The 12,804-nt window shown below is 39.9% G+C and overlaps 1 protein-coding gene across 6 annotated transcripts in view; it reads right to left on the reverse strand.

Annotated features, from left to right (window-relative positions):
• The window catches only part of LRRC3B (leucine rich repeat containing 3B), a 795,604-nt gene that overhangs the window by 430,301 nt on the left and 352,499 nt on the right, over positions 1 to 12,804 (reverse strand). For 5 of the 6 annotated variants that reach the window (XM_044064774.1, XM_044064764.1, XM_044064769.1 and 2 more), the window contains exon 2: positions 10,962 to 11,050. The gene's annotated coding sequence lies outside the window, so the exon portion shown is untranslated. Of the gene's footprint in view, positions 1 to 10,961; positions 11,073 to 12,804 lie in introns of those variants that run through there. The other variant, XM_044064765.1, reaches the window with a different exon arrangement.

Genomic DNA, 12,804 nt, shown 5'->3' on the forward strand with positions numbered 1-12,804 from the left:
GGCTGCTGCCAGATTAGACTTCTGACATTTAGTCTGAATATTTAACCAAAGCCAAAATGTGTCTGATCCCTTAATAAATCTCAAATGGTTCTGTCCATCCAAACTGGGGATCACCATATCCAATCTATTGGCTAGAATTGTGGTGAAAATCTTCATCACTCAGTTTGACATTGGTCTGAAGTTTGCAGCTAAAGCTGGGTTCCTACTTGGCTTTGTAAACATAATGAGCTTTGCTGCTATGGAGATAGACTGGAAATTTCCCAGATAACTTGCCCAGTTATATAATTCTAATAAGGGGATGATCAGCTGATGTTTAAAAACCCTGAAGAAGTCAGATGATAACCCATCTCAGCCCAATGCTTTCCCTCTTGGCAAACTATCAGTGGCTGAATATACTTGAAGTAATGAAAGTAACTTTTCTAAGATGTGACAGATATGCAGCATACTCCTAAAGTATAATCCCTCAAAAAAGTCATCCAGGTTGGGTAATGGGCAGGCTGATCCACCCCTAGAGGAAGACTGGTATTTTTCTGCCAGAATGTGGTTGATTTGTTCAGAGCTTAAAATGCCACCTGGGGTTTTAAGGAATAAGATCTGTAGCTTTTGACACTTTTCCCTACATTTCTTAACTGACAGTTTAGGTGACTTTAATCCTACAACCCAATGAAGCAACCTGTATTGTTCCCATGTATCTGTTATCTGTTGTCTGTTTACTGGTGATATGTCACCACTCTGTATTCTCTCTTCATTGTTGCTATTTCCCAAGATAATACATCCTCTATCCTTCCTCCATTCTTTCATTTGTCCTACAGACACTTAATCTCATTTTTCGAGGTCCAGTTTTGAGATCCTATTCATTTTCTTTTTCATTTCCATACTGTGTTACTTTCCACTATGTCAAGCCTTAAAGCCATCCCGCAAATGTATCACATCCTCACTCAGCCATTGGTTCTTTTGGGATATCAACTCCACTTTTTTAAACGCAACATGTCCAGTTTCCACTGTTTATATAGTGAAGATCCACGTCCAAAGAAAATAAGAGCTGTAAGAGTTGTAACTGCAGTCATAGCTCCTACATGTTCTTTGAATGGGTTGCCATGATGGCCCATTGATTTGTAATCTCTGTTTGCAGAAGCTTTAATCCTGCTTCTATAGATATCAATGTACATTTTTAAAGATATTTTTAAGATTTGTTGTATGATGCTACCAGCATTTAAATTTAAGATTTCATGTGCAGATTTTACGTTGATTACCAGAAATGCATATGAAATAGCCATCTTGGAAATGATAAACTTCTAACACTTGTTATTGTTTACTACTTTGCTTGTTATGCTGCATTCTGACCATTTTACCTTCTGATGTGGCTCAAACTACTTTAACTTTATGCATATTCTGTCTGACAACCACTTTGCTATCTTCCTCAGAATATAAGGGTTTATGCTTAGGTCATTCTCTTTGTAGACAATGCCAGCATGGGTAATCATTTAGAAGTCTTTACCTAGATAAAGGTTTACTGCATGAACTACATGTCCACCATCCGCAGTTTCCTTGGCCTTTTCAAAGATGTTTACCAAGCTGAGCAAACATGACCTACCATTGATGAGGCCAAACTGGTGGTTGTCCAGAGCAATAAGTTTTTTCAGTATGTAATTTATAAAGATAGATAAGATGAGTATCATGGCTTTGCAAACTGGACTGAATGCTTAGTTACTGGTGTCAGAGGTAAGGCCACTTTTGTGTATGGACATTACAATTGTCATTTCTCATGCTTAAGGAACATATCCAGTGAAGAAGCTTAGGTTGAAAAAGTTTTGGAGAGACTCTGATAGAGCATATTTAAAACTAGTCATTAGGCAAGCAAGATTACGTTTGATGATTTTGGATGTTTATTTTCTGCTTTGGAGATGGCAGTTATGATTTGATTCATTTTAATCCTTTGTGGATTAGGACTTGGCTATGACTGTAGCTGGTGAAAAATTCCTACTAAATCTATTTGCTACTATGCTGGCAATATTCCTTGGCTCAGTGTGGGTATTGCTGTTTTGGTGTAGCTCAGAGCATTGTCGGGTACTGGTTATTAGTTTCCTGGCATAATTTAAGGATTTTTGCAATTATTGTTTGCTTCTGTTGCTATTGTCATCCCTAATTGTGATTTTTGGCTCTTTACTGATATTTTTAGTATAATTATTTTGGTGAGGAAATTTGTTGCAGGAATCAGACATTTTTTTCTTTTACTTTGCAGTTTGTTTATTTGGGTACGCCATCCACATGGTTAATTTTTTAAATTTCTTAGAAACTCCGCTGCCAATCATGAGCAGACAGGTAATCCGCTGTAGTGACTTATAACTGGGAAAAAGCGAAAAGAAGAAGAAGAAGTTGGTAATATTAGAGATTATTTGATTATACATCTTAGTAAATGTGACTGAAACTCTGAGGTATAGATGGCAGACATGGCTACAAGGTGGGGCAGAGGTACTGTGAAAGCTCATCATGGAATTTTAACAAAACTTGGAAGTATTCATTGAGGGAGTCCTTTTGATTTAGACAACTACTGTGTGATCAGACTTGACCAGGAATGTAGATACAATAGGTTGGGGGCAAATAGGAACTAGTTTTTTTAGGACAAAATCCAGAATATTTGGATCCCTGGTGAGTATGCTAACTATTCATTCTAACAAGATTATATTTATTAGTTCAAGAACTACTGACTTTGTTTATCAGTAGTGGTGTGCGTTTTCTAGTTTATAGCTGGATAATTGCCCATCCTAAAAAATACTGCAATTTATGGGCAATTTATTTAGGACATTTAAGAAAACTTTCATGGTCATCAGGGGACATAGCATGTGATTTAAAGCAGGCTAGGAAGTTGAAATTTATATTGTTTAGAGCAATTTGGACTATAGTAAACTCTAATAGAGGGGCACAGGGAATATATTTGGGGAAAGCAGAGCCTCTGAAAAATCCAGATACTCCTCCATGGCTGTCTGTGAGTGTGAAGTATGATGTGTGTTGAGCCCTGGTGTAGACGGAATGTTACCAATGCACTGAAACCACATCACTGTACGTGTATACAAACATGGATGCGTTAAAGCTGCAGTTAAGCCTAGTGATGAGCCAGGTTATTATTGAAAAGAGCAACAATGGTATGGTCAGACTGGGATATAATGAGATATTATTGCTGTGCTGAGATGTCCAGAAGAAAGATTTTGCCTAAAAAAAGTACTATGGAGGCAGAATAGGCTCTGGCCAGTACATTGAAACCATGACATGTAAGGTGCAGGTCATCGCTTGTCAAGAAAGTAAGACTGTCAATCATCTTATCCCAAACAGACACATACTGCAAAAATGCCCCCCCCCCCACCAAATAACCCTCAAGCTACTTAACTAATTATTAAAATCAGTTATCTTTTATTTGAATCTAGGATGCATTTGGGTAATTCAGAATTTCACTGAGGACCAGAGTCTTTGTGCTGGGCGCATGCATAGCAAGATCCATCATGTCTTACCTCATGTTCCTCAGGGTTGAACTCTTCAAATAATTTGCACCCACACCAGCCACAATTAGTTTATAGTTATTTCTCCAGTTTGAGGCATTTCAGAACTGTCATAATATCACAGATCCTCACACTGGAAAGTGTCCAACAAAGGAGTCAGTTACTAAGACATTTATATTACTGTGTGCAGATTTAGTGGAAGCAGATTTTTTTAGGGTCAACAACTTTGTGACTCCCTCTATTAAATGATTTTATATTATATGTGCTGGGTTAGAGTAGTGGCATTGTGGTATTTGTTTTGGGTTGTGGATTATCGTTCTGATTCCAGGATGCCTAGGAAGTGATTCTGAAACATCAGCATATGTGGGTACAGTGCAAGCATAAAGAGAAGGGATTCTCTTGTGTATAGCTTATTGATTATTTGTTGGTGTAAGATGCTGTCCCCTAGATTATGCAGATACTTTTATTTCTCACAAATGTGACATTTCTCTATTACTTGTAAGTTATTGGTAAGTGCTAAGCTGTTGCTATACTACTTAATAATACCAAGTGCTGGTTTCAGATGGGGCAAAAGTAGAACATACTGGCTAAATAGGTTGAGCAGGTAAGGGCTACTAAAGGCCAATGATTAAAACAGGTTTTATTAAACTTTCTGATACCTTAATGCACTAGTAGCAAACATAACGTGTAAGGTGTACGAATTCCTTACCTCAGTAATCGTAAAAATAGTGTATAAGGTATGCAAATACACAGTTAAATTAGGACCAGCAGATGATATTACAGTATAAAGTAAGCAAATTCTAGTAGTAATACAGTATTAATAGTACCCAAAAGTGAAAAATACTCTATTAAATCAGTATAATTCATGTACAGCACAATGTTAAGCACCAGTGAAACAGCTGACATAGATGTCACTCAGTCTGTCAAGAGGAGATTGTTTCAGATGCCACTTAAAAATTAAATTGCGGTGATTATAGGCATGGCTGTCATATAATATTATGTCAGTGTATGTCAGCTGATGGTAGGCATGGGTGCCACACACACACACACACACACACACACACATTGCAGTAATAGTTTAAGTCCACTGTGGTTAGGGCACAAAAATATACAATGTGATTTAATAAAATACATTCACACTAGTTTGGCAATAGTAGGAGAAATGTAAGAGTGCAGCAATAACTTCAGGGTATGTGTTCACTTTTCATCCCTGCACTTGCCCAAAACTCATAGCAAGCACTGTTAAACCTTAGCACTAGACCCATCTATACTGTAGAGAAGGACAAGGCTCTCTATTCGACCTTACCAGCCAATCAGTAAAACAGTTCACTGTACCTATCCAGGCATGTCCAAAGGGCAGTTTCAGGTGTACTCTCCAGTCCAACTGGTGAATCTGGGCATTTTGAGGCAATATTACAATTGCCTCATGTAAACAGACAACCCTCTCCTCCTTCCACCAAACACTAATATATGCAAGAGATACAATTATACAGCCAAACTGGAGGCTAAGCTCTCTCAAACCAAGACTAGACCAGACAGTCAAGAGGAGAAGGGAATTACTTGCATCACACCACCAGTCTCAAATAGACCTATGAAACCGACACTGGAAAAAAACACACATAAATACACAAAAACATACTTGGAGGCTCTAAATAAAAACCTAGAAAAGCAACAGAGACCTTCAAAGCAGACATCCAAGCAACCTCCACCCCCCCAACACAAACCATGAAACACATACTTCACAAAACCAGTGTGCCACACAATCACAGCCCTTAAGGAAAAATAACATACCCAACACACTAGTAATAGGTGACTCTATAGTCAGGCACACTGATGTCCCACTCACTAGGCTGAACAAGGAGAAGGTTACTGTTAGCTGCCTGTCAGGTGCCAAGATCCGCCACATAACACAAGCAATCAGGTCACTCCAGAACAAGTACAAATATGACTCTGTCATTGCCCATGGTGGTGTGAATGACCTGAGCCATACCTTCTTGGACTACATGAAAAGAGACATGGAGGAGCTCTCTGATCACGTCGCCCAGGCTGGTATGACCCTGACCCGGAGTATCATCCTTCCCTCACCAAGAAAGATACCACGGTATAGAGAAAAAAGTTATCAATTTCAACAATTGGCTAAGCTTCTGGTGTCATTCAAACGGGATCCAGTGTCTGTCAGCCTGGGATGACATGCTCGACAAGCCACGCTGCTTTGTTAGAGACAGCTTGCACCTGCCACCCTTAGGCTTTCAAATACTGGCCAAGGCTTTTGCCCCCCCCCCCATAGTGCGTTTTTCAGGCAAGGCTCAAAAGACAAACCCACCACCATAAATAGCACAAATAACAAAAAACTGAGGGTAATGCTGCTCAATGCCAGAAGTCTAAACCTCAAAATGCATGCACTCGAGGCATTCCTCAGTATGGAGAAAATCGATATATGTGCAGTAACAGAAACCTGGTTTAAGGCTCCAGAGAGCACCCCAGCACTACCAGGCTACAACTCATACCATACATTTCGGCCACAAAACCTGGACTGAAATACAAAAGGTGTGGGAGTATCCATATTCATCAAGGATAGCCATAACTCCAGGTTAGTGGCACAGCACGATGCTTCAGAGATCATCCACGTGCAACTAGCAATGGGCAAAACTGCTATTCAAATTATAGCTTGCTACAGATCACCCACCATGTCCCAGGACCCCTACTCCGCATTCCTGAAAACACTGGGAAACATAAAGGTCCTACCAAACACCCTGATATTGGGTGATTTCAATTATCCAAACATTAACTGGGAGAACTACTCAAGTATGAACTCCCTAGCCCTGCATTTCCTAGAATTTATAAATGCAAACAACCTGTATCAACTGGTTAACACCCCCACCAGAGGTGACAACATATTGGGCCTGGTCATCACCAACATGGGCGACCGGTGTTCCACACTGGAGGTCAACCCCTCGCTGGTTAGATCTGACCATAAACTAATCACTCTGGATATCCACATTCCGCCACCACCCCCGGTCAGAGAAACCACCGTGGAAAACTTTTCAAAAGCAAACTTCACATTACTTAAGACCAAGGTGGGAAGTTTCAAAGCCCCCATGCTAAAGGATAACACTGTCCAAGCTGCAAAATCCTTTACTAATGCACTCTACGGGCACCTACAAGAATGCATGGATCATGCTATCCCAAACAAAACCAAGACTCACTCCTCCAAGAAAAGGAAACCAGTCTGGTGGACCCCTGCCATAAACAAGCTATACAATAGAAGGAGGAAACTAGTACAGAAAAGAGTAAAATCCCAAGAAGGGAAGACATCCCTGATCAGTATCAGCAAGAAACTGCATTTCCTCATAAAATCATCCAAGGCTAACTTTGAAAGAAAAATTGCCATGGACTCCAGAGATAACCGCAAGGCATTCTTTAGCTATGTCAAGAATCTAAGTGGCAATTCTCAGATCTGCTCAGAGTTAGTGCAGAATGGCACAAAATACACTGAACCGACCGATATAGCCAACATCCTGGCAGACAGGTTCACCCCCCTCTCACCCCTAAAAGGGCCCATAACTATACCAGAAGAATGTAGTGCCCCTGAAATCACAGACACTCAGGTTAAAACAGCCCTTTCCAAAGCCAAAAACACAGCATCAATGGGACCGGACGGTGTCCCAGGCTGCATCCTACATGAGCTCAAAGATGAACTAACCCCTCACCTAAACACACTGTTTAAACTCAGCCTCTCCACAGGCTACGTACTCACAGAGTGGCAGACAACAACGGTTATTCTGCTCCACAAAGGTGGAGCCACAACAGACCCCGGGAACTATCATCCTATAAGCCTGACTAGCTTGGTCTGCAAAGCTATGGAGCACATCATCATGGATCTCATTAACAGAGACATTGGAAACCTCCAAAGACTAGAACCAACCCAGTTTGGCTTTGTTAAGGGCAGATCATGCCTCCTAAACCTGGTGGACTTCTTTGAGATAGTTACCAAGGCTATAGATGAGGGAAAGGTGGTCCACACAGCCTACCTAGATCTCGTAAAGGCCTTCAACACTATTCCCCACTCAGGTATTATAGACAAGCTCACCAGCCTGAACATAAACCCCTACTTCACGAGATGGGTTGCCAAAGTGGCTCACAGACAGAACCCACATGGTAAGAGTTGCAGGAGCTAGGTCTGACTCTAAACCTGTTACAAGTGGCATTCCCCAGGGCTCAGTTCTAGGACCCCTCCTGTTCGGCATACACTTCTTAGAGGTACAGGCAAGCACAGGAGGACTATGGCTCACCAAGTTCGCAGACAACTGTAAACTAGGGGCTATAATTGACTCTCCAGCTGACACAGACATCCTCCAAAAGGGTCTCACTGAGACAGATACTTGGTGTCAAAGCCATGGTCTCACGCTAAATGCCAAAAAGTGCATAGTCAACCCCTTTGGAAAAAACAAAGTACCCACAAACTACCATATAGTTGGTAGCCCCCTAAATACGGAAGACGTAATAAGGGATCTGGGGACCCAAGTAGATAGTAACCTCTCCTTTGATAATCACATTGCCAAAGTGGTTAGAAAATCCTTCTATGTGGCCCGCCTAATCACAAAAAGGTTTGCATCCAGATCAAAAGAGGTCATTGGGCCCCTCTACGCATCACTCATCAGACCCATCATAGAGTACAATGCCTCATTTGGGATGTACCTTACAAGACACCTGCAACAACTGGAAAGACCACAGAAGTTCCTCACCAAGAGGATCACTGGCCTCAAGCAGATGCCCTATGCAGCTCGACTGAAGAAACTCCAGCTGTACTCGGTTGCATACCGCCTACTCAGAGGTGATCTCTGCCTGACATAGAAGGCCATGTCCAACCCAGAATTGATGGACAGGTGCCACCTAAAGAAAACCATATCCCCTCGAGCCACACGCTTCAGGGATCTAAACCTCACCACAACAATAAATAGGATGTGCTGGAGGCATAGATTCCTGTCCCAGAGACTTCCCATGCTCTGGAACAAGATTGCAATCTACATTAGGCAGAGCTCCTCTCTAACCCTCTTCAAGAGAAACTTTGATGAGTAGATGGGAAACAGAAAGTTTACCCCGGGGATCACTTCAATGGCTCTGCTGGACAGAGGCACAGGGAACTAATCTAAGGGGGCGGTGAAAGCCAACACATTCCAGCTAGGCTTAGAAATGCCTTCAGGCAGATAGCCTAGTACCTACCTATGAACCTATGTGTACCCACACAACAGCAACCAAGTGTTTACTATATGTCTCTATTACAAACAGCTTATGCTAGGAGTATGCAAGCAAAGGCAACACTGGGACAAACAGCAGCTTCTGTAGTAACTGTACAAGACTAGGTGAAAACCAAAGTAATTTCAGGAAGGTGGTAGTGAAAGGATCACCGAAGACTATAAGCTAAACAGAAATCCATCTACTTGCTACTATCTGGTGCTGCATGTAATGCACTTTAACTTATTTGTTAGGGAACTCTTTCCGGAGCCAATTTGATGGTTCAAGGTCACAAACAGGAGCAGACCAGCTCAACTTAAAGAAACACAGAAGGACACAATATAACATGACCTTCTGAAACAAGCTCTGCTATGCTGAGTGCAGTAATCAGACACTCAAAGTAAAGGCAGTTTACTCTCCTCTCCTAGAGCTAAATTAGCTTCTTGAGTTCTACTTGAAAGACTAATAAAGTGCAAAGCAATGTTTAAATCAGAACTAGCACACTTCTACAGAGTGGGAAAAGACTTATCTCAGTCATTATAGGCCTGGTTTTCCAGTCAGTGCAGTGTTTCAATGTATATGAGACATGCTCAAATACAAAATTAATCGGTATATTGTTTGCTAGGTGGCTAACTGGCAGAGAATAAGGATGGGAAATTTCACATCTAGCTGGCTTGAGTTCTAGGTCCAGTATTGTTCAACCTTGTATTTTCATTTATTGCTAAGATATCTAATGTTTGGATGGCCAAGTATAGGGACGATGTTAAACTAGATTGTGTTATTACATCAGGAGAGGATACTGACCACTTCAGCACTTACATATGTGTGGTGGTTGAATGGTTAGACTTAAATGGACTAAAAGTTAATAAGGATAAATGTGCTACTTTGCATTTTGTCCCCATGAGTTACAGAAGCTGACAGAATACAAGGATTTAGGTTTAATTATGTGTAGTAATTTTAAATATAGGAAACATGCCCTAAAAGTTAAAGCCAATGCATTAAATGTTATTGGCTTAATTTTTAAGAACTTTACAGTAAGAAATAATGACTGTCTTTTTAGGTTGTTCATAACATACTGTATGTTCAACCCATCACTGAGTACAACATATTGTTTTGCTCCTACAGGAAAGATGATCTCCTGGTTTTAGACGGTATTCAATGAGAATTTAGAAGGTGCATCATTACTTGAAGAAATAAATCATACCCTTCTAGCCTGAGAAGTCTGGTCCTCTTTTCAGTTAGCTGCAGGAGGGTCTGGAGTGAAAAATATTGGTCTCTACTAAATATTGAATTGTTGAATACAAACATATTAACCAGAGGATTGAAGGAAAGTATTAACAGAAAACTATTTAATACAGTCATTGGATTGACTTTGGAACAGAGTTCCTTTACATATCTGACAGTCTTCTTTGTTGCAGATATTCAAAAAACAACTTAACTAATTGGGTCCCATAGTATTTATGTTCATTGAGGATTCTGTATTCTGAATGGCCATTGGACTTTATGCTGCAATTAATGAACAATTGAATAATATACATTGATGGATACTAGCAGACAGACATTGCTTTCAGAAGGTGGCATGTTTCAATGGCAAAACTAAGCATGTGTATGGGTCATTTTTTTTCAAGGACCTCTGTTTGGAAATGTCATTCACGCTGATCTTCAGCCATTCCACATGGTAGGTTTAGGTCATATTTTTCCACTGGATTTCGATATTGGGCATCTCTGTACATTACATTGCACAGATGCTGGGACAAGTACCTCCTCCATTTTGTGTAATGTTAGCCTTCAAGAGCTCAGTGTGCTGTTGTCAGGAGCTCCTGCACTAGGTGTCATATGTTTCCCTGTGAAGGGTACTGACCATGTACTGTCATATTCATAACTGTGGATGTGAATTTCATCTCTGACAGTACTGTGCCTGAGATGCATTATGTCTACCTGTTACACACATGCACAGTCTGCCAGAGTGCTCTTTATTTTATCAAAGAAGTTACACTGACAGAAAAAATACAATAATGAAAATGACTGATAAAAATATATGTCAGAGTGGAAGAAATGACAGCAATCACTGAGAACACATGAAGAAGTTATATCTGATAAGTTAATACTTCAAGAATGCAAAAACACATATATGACAAAGTACAATAAGTTATTAAAGTATTAACACTTCAGAATTAATGAATTAATAATTACTTTGAATTTTTGCACAGCTGATGACATTTATTGACTTACTTTATGAGCTTAGAGTCTTCTCATTATAGGCAACATCTCTGTAGCAGCTAATAGCAACTTCCAATTCTGTAGCCTTCTCTTCATCTGATCTTAAAGAAGAAATATGGTGTGAGTTCAGCCATGATTACACTGTGGAATCAATAAAATCTCTACAACTAGCTACTGCATTACATTAGCTGCTGTTTATCTGACAGCTGCTAAATTTATTTCATGTTTGTATTTGGTTTTAAAGCAATTTAATTGAGTTACCTTGTAAAACACTTAGAGAAATGAGAGTCATTTCTAAACTGACCTTTCATACCAGGTTTGAGGCAACCTTTGTTAATTCTGCTTCAATTATATGCCTAATATGTAAGGGAAATGACAAAATTGTGATACATTCAGTTTCAATTTTTCCAGACACTGTAAAGAAAAAAGATGGACCTTTGTCAAAATTCCTTGTTGATTTTAGTTGACATATTTGTCTAATTAGTGTATTTATTAGCTTAGATTAATGTATTATATAACATTTTCTTAAAATTAACTTCACCAGTGACTAACTCTATCTTTACAGGTGAGAGATAAATAACTCTGTCACTAATAACGCTTTCATTGTACCAGCAGTAATCATTCCTTTAGAATGATGGGTTTAATGTAATCAAGAAAAACAAAACTGTCATACTGAGTGTAAATAAACAATGTTTCTGAGAAACTGTAAGTCTTAGCTACTTAGGTACTAACATCCAGTGTATTTAAACTGAAGAGTCAGCTTCATTAAATGAGTAATTACTGTGCTTATAAATTTGGCATTGATCATTATTATAGTTTATATTAAACCGTTTGCATGGTTAGATTTGGGCTGTACTAATCCTGCTTATGTACTACATTATTTCAAGGAAGACACTTAAAGAATCTCACTAGGTCACTGAGTTATGCTTGCAAAATCCAGTAGTGTAGAAATGGCCAACCTGTGGCCCTATTGTCCTCTGTTCTTGGTGCAGTCCTACTACCTGCCCTGCCCAGATATAAAATGTTCAGTTGGTGTTGGGATAATGGTATATCTCTGACTTCTCATGGTTTTGGCATACAATACCAATATAAATATTGTACAGATGAGGATGCTCTTAGTGCTAGTGTTAATGAATAGAAATGTACACTAAGGACTTGTAAGAGCTATCCGGTGCACTGTGCCACAATTCTAACATGTACACAGTATGATGAATAGTTGTCTGATCCTAATGTTTTTATCTTATTCTAGGAATAACTCATTTGGTATGTTTTGGGTTTCATCTCCCTCTATCTACTATTCGCCCACTCAGGCAGCGAAGTTAACCATCCATGCACCACTGCCAATATACATGTGCTCTGCCATCTTCATATGGCACAAATGGATAATATCGTTCAATGATTTTTAGATACACATAATTTTCTGTTCATATCTTGACTCCTTTTTTAAGCTCGATGTCAAATCAAGATGTTGCCAGAGACCTGCATGAGCCTCTCCTCATTTAGCTGGTGTTCCTTAATGAAATGGCACCCACCTAGTCTACCATTCTTCTTCCAGCAGCTGGTTTGCAACTGTTTTTTTTCATTTTAAACATGTTTCTTTGAAAGTATTTTCTATTACTTGCACATCTCGTGTCATTTTTTACAGTGGGGATGGGGTGGAGTAGGGCTTGCTGATTATCATACCGTGCAGCACACAAGGGGCTCGGCTGGGTGATTATCATACCGTGCAGCACACAAGGGGCTCGGCTGGGTGATTATCATACCGTGCAGCACACAAGGGGCTCGGCTGGATGATTATCACAGGCTGAAGTCATCAATCTACTATGAGGGGATCCATGCCTCACACTGTCTGTTA

This window comes from Protopterus annectens, chromosome 3.part0 (assembly GCF_019279795.1).
Source record: "Protopterus annectens isolate FY-2018-M chromosome 3.part0, PAN1.0, whole genome shotgun sequence".
Classification (NCBI taxonomy): Eukaryota; Metazoa; Chordata; order Ceratodontiformes; family Protopteridae; genus Protopterus; species Protopterus annectens.